Source organism: Vombatus ursinus, unplaced genomic scaffold (genome assembly GCF_900497805.2).
Source record: "Vombatus ursinus unplaced genomic scaffold, bare-nosed wombat genome assembly UNPS02014909.1, whole genome shotgun sequence".
In the NCBI taxonomy this organism is placed as follows: Eukaryota; Metazoa; Chordata; class Mammalia; order Diprotodontia; family Vombatidae; genus Vombatus; species Vombatus ursinus.
The window spans coordinates 4,725,472-4,737,268 of record NW_020954687.1 but is presented as its reverse complement, the minus strand read 5'-3'; the positions used below and the strand labels follow the sequence as shown (position 1 = coordinate 4,737,268).

The 11,797-nt window shown below is 37.4% G+C and overlaps 1 pseudogene; it reads left to right on the top strand.

Annotated features, from left to right (window-relative positions):
• Window positions 1-812: 812 nt before the first annotated feature.
• Window positions 813-1,682, top strand: LOC114029060 (annotated as a pseudogene).
• Window positions 1,683-11,797: the final 10,115 nt, after the last annotated feature.

Below are 11,797 nucleotides of genomic sequence, written 5' to 3'. Positions count from 1 at the left end.
ATCCTTTCTGTTCTATTTTTATGTGAATGAATACCTACTTTATTTTTAATGCTACACCCATAGCAGGTACTCAATAAATGCTTCTTGGATTAGTGACTGAAAATAGATGGCTGAATTTATAGAAAGTATGCCTTTATCACCTACCACAAGCAAAACATTTTTCTGGACATTATGAGGTATATGAAGAAGAATAAGTATGATCATTTAAATACAAAATGTTTACTATGTAGTTTGGAGGATAAGACATGTACACCAATAACAACTGAAGGCATTATGTGATAAGGACAATAAAGGTGGTAATATTTAGGAGTGCAGAAGAAGCAAAGATCACTTTCCTAGGAGATAAGGCAAAGCCTCATCTTAGATGAAGGAAAGGAATGATTTCAACAGGCAGAGATAGTGGGAAGAGGAGGAATGCTATAGAAAGACAAACCACAATAATGAAGTATTAGATGTTTTGAAGTATTTCTCAGCCACTCAACATGAGCATCCTTTTGCCTTGATTACCTCTTCAAATACATATGTCACAATGACAATATATTATTTGAACATCAATTATTCATAGTGAGTTGACCAAATTTGAAAAAGAAAATTCAATTTGATAGTTAAGAAATCTCATTGTACCCAAATCATTAAATTGAGTTTGGAACATCCTACACTTTCACTCTTCTGGTTTCCATTAGCGCCCTCAACCTTATTGCACCTTTTTTCTCTCTTTTGTTCCTATTGTTGTTGTTTTTCCAATTAACTAAAACAAATGCCAATCTTGAAAATGAAATCTTCAACCCAAATGTATGAAGCACAGCCTCCTCATGGCTGAGATGAAAGTGAAGGTGCAGCTACTGACTGTGGACCAGTTGAAATAGAAAACAGCATTACAGAAGTATGTCATCAATTCCCTCATGGGATCATAGATCAAGATATTCAGAATGAGATTCCTCATAGAGAAATCCAATAGAGGGCAATGGTCATCAATAGACTCTTATCTATAGCTTTCTGTATAGAATAAAAGAATCTCAGAATACTGGTAAAATGAAGTGATCAATCAGATAGCCAAGAAAAGTTAGTGTACCAAATGATAAAAGATGCCAAAAATAAAGGTATTTAGAGGAGAGAATTCGATATGAAAATAACTTACCATTAACAGAAATCAACAAAACACTAAAAGTATTGGAAAGTAAAAAGAACTGTTAAATCTATGGCAGCCTCAAAAAAGAAAGTTGTATGTTGTATAATTTACAACCTGATCGATCAGTGATTGGTGAAACCTGGAATAGTGACTAAGATTTTGAATCTGCATTTGTAGAAGTGATAAACCAACAGTGTTTTAAATTCTTACAAAGTAAGGCAAAAAATAACTAGAGAAAGCAAACAGAATTCCATGATTCAAAGAAACAGTTCATTTAAAGTATGGAAATATACTTGTGAACTAGGCATTAGTAAGGTAGAGTTGTCCTCGGAAGATATTGAAACAATTTTGAACACACTCATTTATGATGGCAAAGTGGAAATGACTATCATAGCTACAAGAGAAGGTATGGTTGGCTGTGTTGAAGGACACATGAAACTGTACAGGGCTATCAGTCCAATCACACAGCCTACTGGATTTGTACTGAGCACCTTGTAGACTCTGTCTTGTTTTTGATGACTGTCACGAGGGTGATGAAATTGTATTTATGTGACAGAGTGATTATTTTTAATTTTTTTAATTTTTAAATTAATTTTTTAAATAGCAAATTTAAGTATTTTAATAGCAAAGTGTGCATTCTACTCACATTTTACAAATACAGGAAGAAAATGAAGTTACTTTGAAAGCCAATAATGGTATTGAAGTTGGTTGAAAGCAAACTTTGCTAAAAGGGATATAGACATCCTGCTGCGAAAAACATATTTGTATTTATAAAGATTCAAAATTCTGATACATAGCAGTGAGTGAGCCAAAAGTACATGAGGCAGCTGTTAGAGATTAATAGTGAAGCTATTCCTCCTATTAACAAAGGACAGTGAAAATATAAGGTGTCACCTACCAGGCTGTCAAGAGGGATTATTTTTGAATGGTTGTTTAAAGGAAAATAAGCTACAAGATAATTCTAACATTTGCCAAGGACAGAAGAAAGAAAGAGAACTCAAAATTTCACCTTCCTATATTATCTCTAGAGACAAGGAGTTTTGAGTTAATACAGACATTGTGAAAAAGTATTATATCTGGTTCACTACCACCATTATCATTTTCCCTTCATCAATTGAGCAAGAAGTTGAAAGCTTCCAGATGAGAAGGCTTAAAGATGTAAAAGCAACAACAGCAAGGACATCGAATGCCAGCCAGGTGGATATGTACAAAGGTTAAGCATTGCTCTCCCATACACTCTGTTTATTCCCACATAATGGAATTAAAAAGCATTTGTTAAGCACTTACTATCTGGCAAGAACAGTGCCAAATTCTGAAGGCACAAAGAGAGAAGAGAAATAGTCTCTGCCTTCAAGGAGGTCATGTTATAAATTGGGTGGGCAGCAAATAAAGGAGGATTCAACTTCACAGCAGATAAAAAGGTCTTGAGTCCAGCTGACAAAACAGCTGGGCAGATGGTGAGACTCTGTGGACCCTGGGGACCAGTGGCAGGGCAGAAGGTCCTCAACCAATGACCATTGGGAGAGGGGTAATGGGGTGGCCCCAAAGGTCAAAATGGAGTGTCTGAGCCAAGATGGGGATGAGGGTAAGTAGGGGCAGGTCAGCATCCAGCTGGAAGTGGATATCCACTGCCTTGTAGGAGCTTGGTAACTGGATATTAGGGAATATCCCATAGGGAAAGGTTCTCCGAGGCCAATTCATGCTGTCCCTATAGGTGCCTCTTGAGGCAAATAAGGGTTAAGTCCACCTTTCTCTACCATGGTGACTGTTAGCTTTGGTCCATTTTCAGGCTGTGCTGTTATTGGACTGGGCAGAGATGTAGTCTAACAGAAATAAGAAAACTTCAATTCCACATAATGACAATTACTAAGGTATATGTTTTTTCAGTGTATAGATGTTAATTACTATTCTTGTTTAATAAAATTATTCATTTTATTTAAAAAAAGAAAAATTAATTTGTCCTTGGAAAGATTTCCTATTCTGGATGTGTGTGTGTGTGCGTGAAATTGCAATACTGGAATACTTTATAGTGACAACTTCTATAGCTTTTTAAAGTTTTTCATGTTGGTAAAATGTTTTATATCCATAAGCCTCACAACAACCTTATGAGGAAGGTATCCTGGGTATTCTTATCCCCATTTTACAGAAGAAGAAACTGAGATTTGGAAAAGTTTAGTGTCTTAACTATAGTCATGCCAGACAGCTTGGTGGCACAGGAGATAGAGAGTTGGAATCAGGAAGACCTGTATTCAAGTTCTCCCTCAGATAATCACTAGCTGTGTGACTGAGAAAATTAATCTTAACCTCTCTTAGATTAGCACCTATCTCATAGCATTGTTGTGAAGATAAATGTGATACTATATGTAAAGGACTTTGTAAACCTTAAAACGCTACATATTGTTGTGTTTCAGTAGTGTCCCACTCTTTGGGATCCCATTTGGGGTTTTCTTGGCAAAGGTACTAGAGTGGTTTGCCATTTCCTTCTCCAGGTTGTTTTACAAATAGGAAACTGAGGTAAACAGGGCTAAATGACTTGCCCAGGGTCACAGCCAGTGTCTGAGGTCAGATTTGAACTCAGGAAGATGTCTTCTTGACTCCAGGCCTATTACTCTATTTACTGTACCACCTAGATTCCCCAAAATGCTACATAAATACTACTATTAGTAAATGTCAGAGGTGGATTATGAATCCAACTATTCTTGACTATAATTTGAGCACTGTTATGAAATATGTATTGGTGCTCTATTAGCTGTTGAAGTTACTCTATTAGCTTTCCATTAGACTTGTACAGTGGGTTACGTGCATATGCAAATACCATCAGGTTTGCTAAGCTGTCATCATTTACAGGATGATGTTGGGCACCTGCTTCTAGAAGAATACAATATGGATCGGGGCACATGTGGTTTGACCTGCATTGACCTACCATGTGGTTGGGACAGAAACCTTTTTGCAATGGATGCACAGTTGAGATTGTCAGCATCTTTAAAACAGCCTGCCTCAGCACTCATCTTGGCTTTTGCCGTATTTTCATCTGAGGCTGAAGCTAACTCCTTCGCTCATACCATGTGGCAAGAGAAGGCTTGAATGCCACCTTTGTCCCCAACCCTTTGCCATGTGACCCCAAGGAAAGGATCTGGATTTTGTGTTTTTTTTTTTATTCATTCTTTTATATTCTAAGTGCAAGGAATGAGATCTCACATATGGACTAGAAGCATGAGCCATGGAGATCTAGGAGGCCAGGAATCTAGGCTAAATGTTATAACCAGCCTGGCAAGGATACTTAAGGAGTAGGGTCTTGGATTTCAGCTCAGCAAAGGCTAATACTGCCAATTTGAATTTTTGGGGACTAATGTTATGTGGGACCTGAGATAAGCTATGAACCTTATCTTCCCTAAACCTCCAGGCCCTCTCCTCAGAAATTGAGGTAATGGAGGGGAGAGATTATACCCCAGCCTCAGTGGTGTGCTAGTATATGTTTAACAATAGGCTCTCTGGGGGGAAACATATATTTGACACACTTTTAAATTTAATGGGCATTATCTATCACCTTCTTATGTCTTGAAGATCAACAATGAATAAATCAAGCCCTGACATAATAGCGTTTGCTAATTTCACAGGTATAAATGCTCACATTGAAAATTTAATAATCAGCTCTCTCATATCAGTTTGAACTGACTGCAGAATACCTCTGTCCAGAACCTTTGTAAAATCTAATATGATGTGGGGTGCTAGCCTCTGGGCCTGTAAAATGGGGAGAATGCAGTTAACAGGATTTTGAGCCAATGGCAAAAAAAGAGAACTTCCTTCTGCTCCTTCACAACACCAGGCATAAAATGTCATAGTTATGGCCCTGAGAAAGTGAGACTAAAGTCACTATATTAGACTTCTGTAATCCGAACTGATAGTAAAGAACACAGACCCAGAAATGCCATCTTCAACTTCCTCCTTCATGGTTCCACATTTTAACTTAAGCCATTTCCTAGAGTTGTGTACGTAAGTCATAAAAATAGTGACTTTGAAGGAGTAGCTTCTCACTTGAAACCTTGCCTCTTAGCACCCTACCTGCAAAAGCTGAGTCAGAGTCCAAAGGTCCTGAGGACTTGGGCCAGATCTGACCTAATTCTGAAGAACTTTCTGCTTCTAATTCAATTGAATTCAGCTAATTTTTAATTTAATAAAGAAGTCTATGTAGTCTGTAGGAATTATGAGACAAAGGTGGATCTATGTTGTTGTTCATCCTTCATTCTTGAAGAGAACCAATGTCTTCTGACTGAAGGAATTCCTGGACAAAAGGGAAAGATACTACTTTCCCACTGGGGCTAGACTCCTTTAAGTTAGATTTGGTACAGGCTGCTCCCTTCCAAGGCATGATGACCTAGAAATTCCTGATTTGCTTTTTCAAGCATAGCATTTCTTATCCACATGGTAATAGCAAAATGTACCCTTTTCAGGGAGAGATCCTGCCTGTACTTTCTTCTTTTTGTCCAGCCCCTGCTTCATTATGGTCTCAAGCTTATGGACCCTGGATGTGATCAATTCCTCTAGTCATCCAGCTTTGGTTTCTGCCTATGGTCACCTGCCACTGGCCACTTAGTTTTCTTCCTTTGGTAAGGTATCTCAGACAATTTTTGAAATTCCTAACATTCTAGCTCATACTTTTTTTCACATAAATTTGGCTTAGAGCTCTAGATACTTATTTCCTGCTCATCTAAGTGTCCACTCAGCTAATTAATCTCAGTCTTTGTGCTCTGCCACATTCTTACAATTTGCCACCCTCTATGCCCTGTCAGAAAGTCCTAGAACTCACCTTAAGTAAACTTAGTTGAACCCCTGACCATCTTGGGCAATCTCTTCGGAATGATGAATTGCTCTGTATTGACATTCTTTCTTATAAATGCAGAACAATTTCTTTTCTCTTGTGTGACAGCAAAATGAAAAACCACATCAGTCCCTTATTTAATTAATAGTGGAAAGCCTACCTCTTCACCCCAGGAAGTTTTCCCCAATTAACTCAATTCCACAGCCCTCTAGCACAGTTCCTTACCCACTTCTTCCTTTAATAATTTTATTTTTTTCTGTCTGTCCTCTTAAATTAGGTGAGACTAAATGTGGAGCCAAACCTAGCCTTTAATATTGATTTACTACCCCCATACTCTACTATTATTCTATGTAGTATTCTCTGCAGAGATTGATGGTCACTAAAATGTTTTTCCTATCATGTCGCTTAGATAAGTAAAAACTTTTTTTCTATGTAGTGCAAACCAGCTAAGAACAAAATAAAAATAATAAAAACCAATTGAATCCATGACTTTGGTTCAGACTGAGTATCGTTAGTCTTTGGCTTTTATATTTTTCCCTTTTCTCCTTTGTTTTTTTTTTTTTTCTCCTTTGTGTTTCCTTCTAATAATTGATCTATATGAAAGCCTGATCATTCTAATCCTTCTGGTTTTAATTGTAGCCACATAATACTCTTATCTACATGCAAGAAACTGAGATAAATATCCAAAGTATTTTGCTGATATTTTTGGATCAATTGCCTTGTTGCTATGGACATTCAATTTCTGGCTAAATCTCTGAATTTCTCTATCCTGTGTAAATGACCAGGTAGGACATTTGATCAACATATTCTAAATTCACAGTAACTGACCCTGACACCACTTTCCATTAATTTTCTACCAAATGCAAATGTGAGCTACCTTCTAGCATTAACCTGGGTCAGCACATCGTGAAGATTTAAACAAAAATGGGTTCTCTAGTGCAGGAAATAGATGTTTTAATTAAATATATTTTCTGCCCTCAATTAAGCACTGCTTTAGTTAGAGGAGAAAGGCACAGTGTCTTACTTCCCAACAACGTTGATGCTTTTGTCCCTCTAGAATTTCAGGCCCTGAACTATTCCTCCAGAGAGGTTGGTTGATAAGCTATTGTGCAGTGTTGAAATGGTTCTAAACTTGCTAACAATCGCAGTTTAGGTGGCATCATGCCCTTCAAAATTGGAACTATCTGATGTCTCAGAAACACACAGAGCCTGTGTAAATGTCCCAGTGTGACCGCAACCATCACTCCCCATACCTCCCTTTAGCATTTAAAACCTCCATTTATCAGTATGTGATGATCTCTCCAGTCATGGAAGTTTTTTGGTGTGTGTCTGTGTTACTCAAAATCAAGTCTTTCTTTCCCTTGATTAACTTCTATCAGATGAGATGCAATGTGTATATATCTATATATTTACACAATACATATTCATATATATATATATATATACATGTCCATATCCATATATATAATGAACTCAAATAAATCTCGGGGAGTTTTAGTGGTTTTTATCCTCACCAGTCTAGGTGGCACAGTGGCTAGAGCACTGGACTTGGAATCAGGAAGATTCATTTTCATGAGTTCAAATCTGGCCTTAGACACTTACTAGTTTTGTGGGCCCTGTGTAAGTCACTTAACTCTGTTTACCTCAGTTTCTCATCAGCAAAATGAGCTGGAGAAGGAAATGGCATCCTATTTCAGTATCTTTGCTAAGAAAACCTCAAATGGGACACAGAATTGGGCATAACTGAAAAACAACTTAAGAACAAAAATTCTCACCAGTCAAAATGTCCTTTATTTTTTTCTTCATTTTTCTTTTAGTCACTTTTAAACTATATGCTCAGTACATTATTGAGGCAGGCATTTATTTATCATCTCTTATGTAGGTAGAGACAATATAAATAATCAAAATGATATAGTAAGGGTCCAGTTACGGTTATGCATGACTTCATCCCTGATACTTGGGAATGCTGAGGATTGCTTTAGTTCTGGAGTTCTGAGCTTCAGTAAGACTAAAGCCAATTGGTTCATATTAAGTTTAGCACCAATATGGTGAGCTTCCAAAAATGGGGGTGGGGGATAGACAAGGCTACCTCAGGAGAGATGACTAAGCCCATGTCAGAAACGGGGCAAATCAGACCTTCTCTGCTGACCAGCATTGGATCAGACCTGTGAGTAGCCACTGCACTTCCAGGCTAGATGAGATAGGGAGACCAGCCTCAAAAATCAAATCAAAACAAACAAAAAAAACTACTGCTACTACTGCTGCCACCAACAAAAAGAATAATAAGAAGTGTGACATAGGAAACAGAGAATTGGTTTCATGCTCAGGAAGACTTGTATTTTTCCCTTAATTTGACATATGTGGCAGCTAGGTGGCTCAGCAGATAGATCACTGGGCCTGGAGTCAAGAAGACTCATCTTTGTGAGTTCAAATCTGGCCTGACACTTACTTGCTGTGTGACCCTGGGCAAGTCACTTAACCTGGTTTACCTCAGTTTCCTCATCTGTAATATGAGCTGGAAATGGCAAATTGCTCCAGTATCTTTTCTAAGAAAACTCCAAATGGGGTCATCAAGGCTCAGACATGATTGAAAAATAACTAAACAACAAAATTGACATAGCTGTTTTATAGCTCTGGACAAGCCCTTTAACCTTTCTTTGATGTAGGCAGCTCTCTAAGAGTGCAAGTTGCATAAACAAACAAACAAACAAATGAATAAATAAAATTGCTTCCTTGCATTGATAGGGGGTATTTCATCATATAAGTATTCCTGATACCAATTAAATTACAGGTCCAATCTTTATCCTTATACCTAATGAGAATAACAAGAATAACTAAAATCTGTATAGTGCTTTGAAGTTTGAACATGATTATCTTGTGGGCTTTGATTAGTTTCCTTACTCCATTTGGTTAGGACCTTTGGAAAGTCTTTTGTTCCTTTTTTTCTGCCTACGTACGAAGGAGATCTATAAAGAAGTTATATTGGGGCAGCTAGGAGGCGAAATAGATAGAGCACCAGCCCTAAAGTCAGGAGGACCTGAGTTCAAATCCGGCCTCAGACCAAACACTTGACATTTATTTACTACATTATATTGGGGCAAATCACTTAACCCCAATTACCTAAAAAAAATAATAATAGATAAATAAGTTATATTGAGCATATTGAGGAATAGTAAAAGGAGGAAGCCTTTGAAATCAATGACATTTTGCAGATTTTGAGCTTACCATGTGAGAATTCTAGAATTTACGTCCCTTCCTCTTCAGTATTGTGCCTATAACTTGAAGGATCAATATTAATTAGATGGTTAGGAATACCTGAGCCTACAATTCATAGGCTGGTTGATGGGAAAGGAATTTTAAAGATCATTTGGTCTTAGATGATCGTTTTATATATGAGGAAACTGCAGTGTAGAGAACATAAGCAATCTGTTCAAGGTCAGAACGAGTCAGAGCTGGTTCTCAAACCCAGGTCTCCTGACCCCCTAGTGCTGTGCCCTTTGTATTTTACCATGATATGTTCTGAGAATGAAAACTTCTTTTAGGCATGGAGAGCAGATCTGATGACTAGCAAATGTTTCCACTCAACTATGAAACTTTCTGTTTAAATAGCAAAGAATAGAAATGAACTATTAGTGTAACATTTTTTTAAAATGTGAATTAGAGAAATATTGAATACAAACACCTAGGTATAGTTAGATATGCCAATCAAAACCCCTTCACTGTTAACTTTCACCCTAGTTTAATCTTGAAGTTGATCCCTCAAAGGGTATGTCACCAGCTTTAAGATATTCAGTGGCTTCAGTGGCAGTATTCCTAACTGTTTCATCCACTTGTGGCTTTGAAAAACTTCCCTATGAGTGTTTTCTACTAATTCTCATAATTGTTTCAAATCACCAACTCATGTATCTTTTACTGTGACAACTCAGAGGACTCTGAGTATTTTCACATGAAGTAGATTTCAAAGTCTTAGGGTCATCTCTATGATTCAATGAGCCACTTAAGTAAGAATATGGTGGAAAAAATACAATATATAACTTTTAAAACATACATAAAGATATAAAGGTGATATCTCCTTTAAGGTGAATAAATTAGTCTCCTTATTCTGGAATAAATGCTCATAGCTCTTTCATTATCAAATATTACTGTGGAATACAGCAGGCAGCATAGCATAATTCCTATTCTTTACAACCTTAAAGCTGAGTTATGGAAATAGGACATGAAACAAGAAACAAACAAACAGACAGATGGACAATAAGTAAATACATAGAAGGCCCAATGGGTAGTGCTCTTCTGGCTTCCTCATTGGAGCAGGAGTTAGGACTCAGCAAGACCTATGTGTTGAACTCCAGTTTAGGCATGCTTCATTTAGGTAGAGGTGAGGAAGTTTTCAACAAAGATAATGTTGACCAGGTCATGAGGAGAAGTGAGCTCTTAAAATGGCTTCAAAACTGGGGCAGGTGTAAGGAGTAGACATGAGAGTTTGTACATGAAGCACAGTGTCATTGCCCTCCACACCATTAGCTGAGTGGACACAAGGTTGGAGAGTGAATTTTAAATGTGGTGAATAGGCAGGGTCTTCTCATAGGATTGCAGTTGCTAATTCTTAGCAGAATTTTCCACATCAATATTAGTCCATGACCCTATGACTCATCTATTAAAATTGTTTTAGGATTTTTGCATATTACTTTTTTTTTTACTCAAATCACCATGTAGGGTATAGCATAGGAGAAATTACCTTTTATGGCAAAGGAAGCAAGAACAGACACCAGGGAAAGATATCTTTAGGTTACACTGAAAAGAATTGAAGTCTAAAGCTGTCACAGCCAAAATGGAGGGCTTAATTCATAACTCTGTATCATTTACCACATTCCTCTAAAGGAAAGTCGATGCAAATCAGAAGCACCAAATTGGTATGAGGCTAAATCAGAAGGAAGTCTAAGCACCTTATCTAACAACTTAGTATTCTTTCTCTATCTACGTTTATAATGTTTCCAAGTAATTTGGCTTCTGCTCTCATCAGCCTTTGCTCAGTAACTCTCAGAACTGGGTGTTCCAATTTTCTTCTACCAGCAAATTGAGATAATAGTGTAGCTACTGTGAGAACAATATAATAGTCTTTTGGGCAAATTTTCCAAGGAAATTAGTAGAGATTCCTTTTAAAACAGAATACCATAAGAGTAGCAAATGTCTTCTTGGCTTAAAATAGGTATTACATATTCCCATCCCTCCAACACTGCCCACTTGCAACAACTGACCCCCTAATATCCTAACTTCCATTTTTCTGACTCTTGCAGTTAGCCAGAAGTTGGAAGAACTTCTGAAGGGGACGGGTCTCACTGATTTTCACATCTTGGGTCTCAGAAAGAGGCTAAGAGAATATGTGTGTGTTTTAGGGTTGAGCTGACCAGCTCTAAGTCCAAGCACCTCGGTTCAGATTTTGGCTCTGTGACCAACTTTGGGAGAAATCACTTCACCTCTGTGGGATAGAGTTACCTCCTCTATAAAATGAGGGGGTTGGACTAGATAAGCTTTAAATCTATGATTCTACGATACTATGGTAAAACTAATAGGTTGTACATAGTAGCAAAGGTTTTATAAATGGAAAGGACCTCATTGTACAGATGGAGGAACAGAAATCCAAGAGGATTTGATTTTGGTTGCACAAGTTGTAAATAACAAATAATTAGAATCCAGGATTCCTGTCACCAAATTTAGTAGAAAGTCCCTATACTCTTTGGATTATTATCAATATGGGATTGTTTATATAGAGCAACTTCCAGCAATCTCTGTTTCAGGCTTTACCTACTCAGTTCATCTGGTCCAGCAAAATGGGCTGAACATTGATAGAC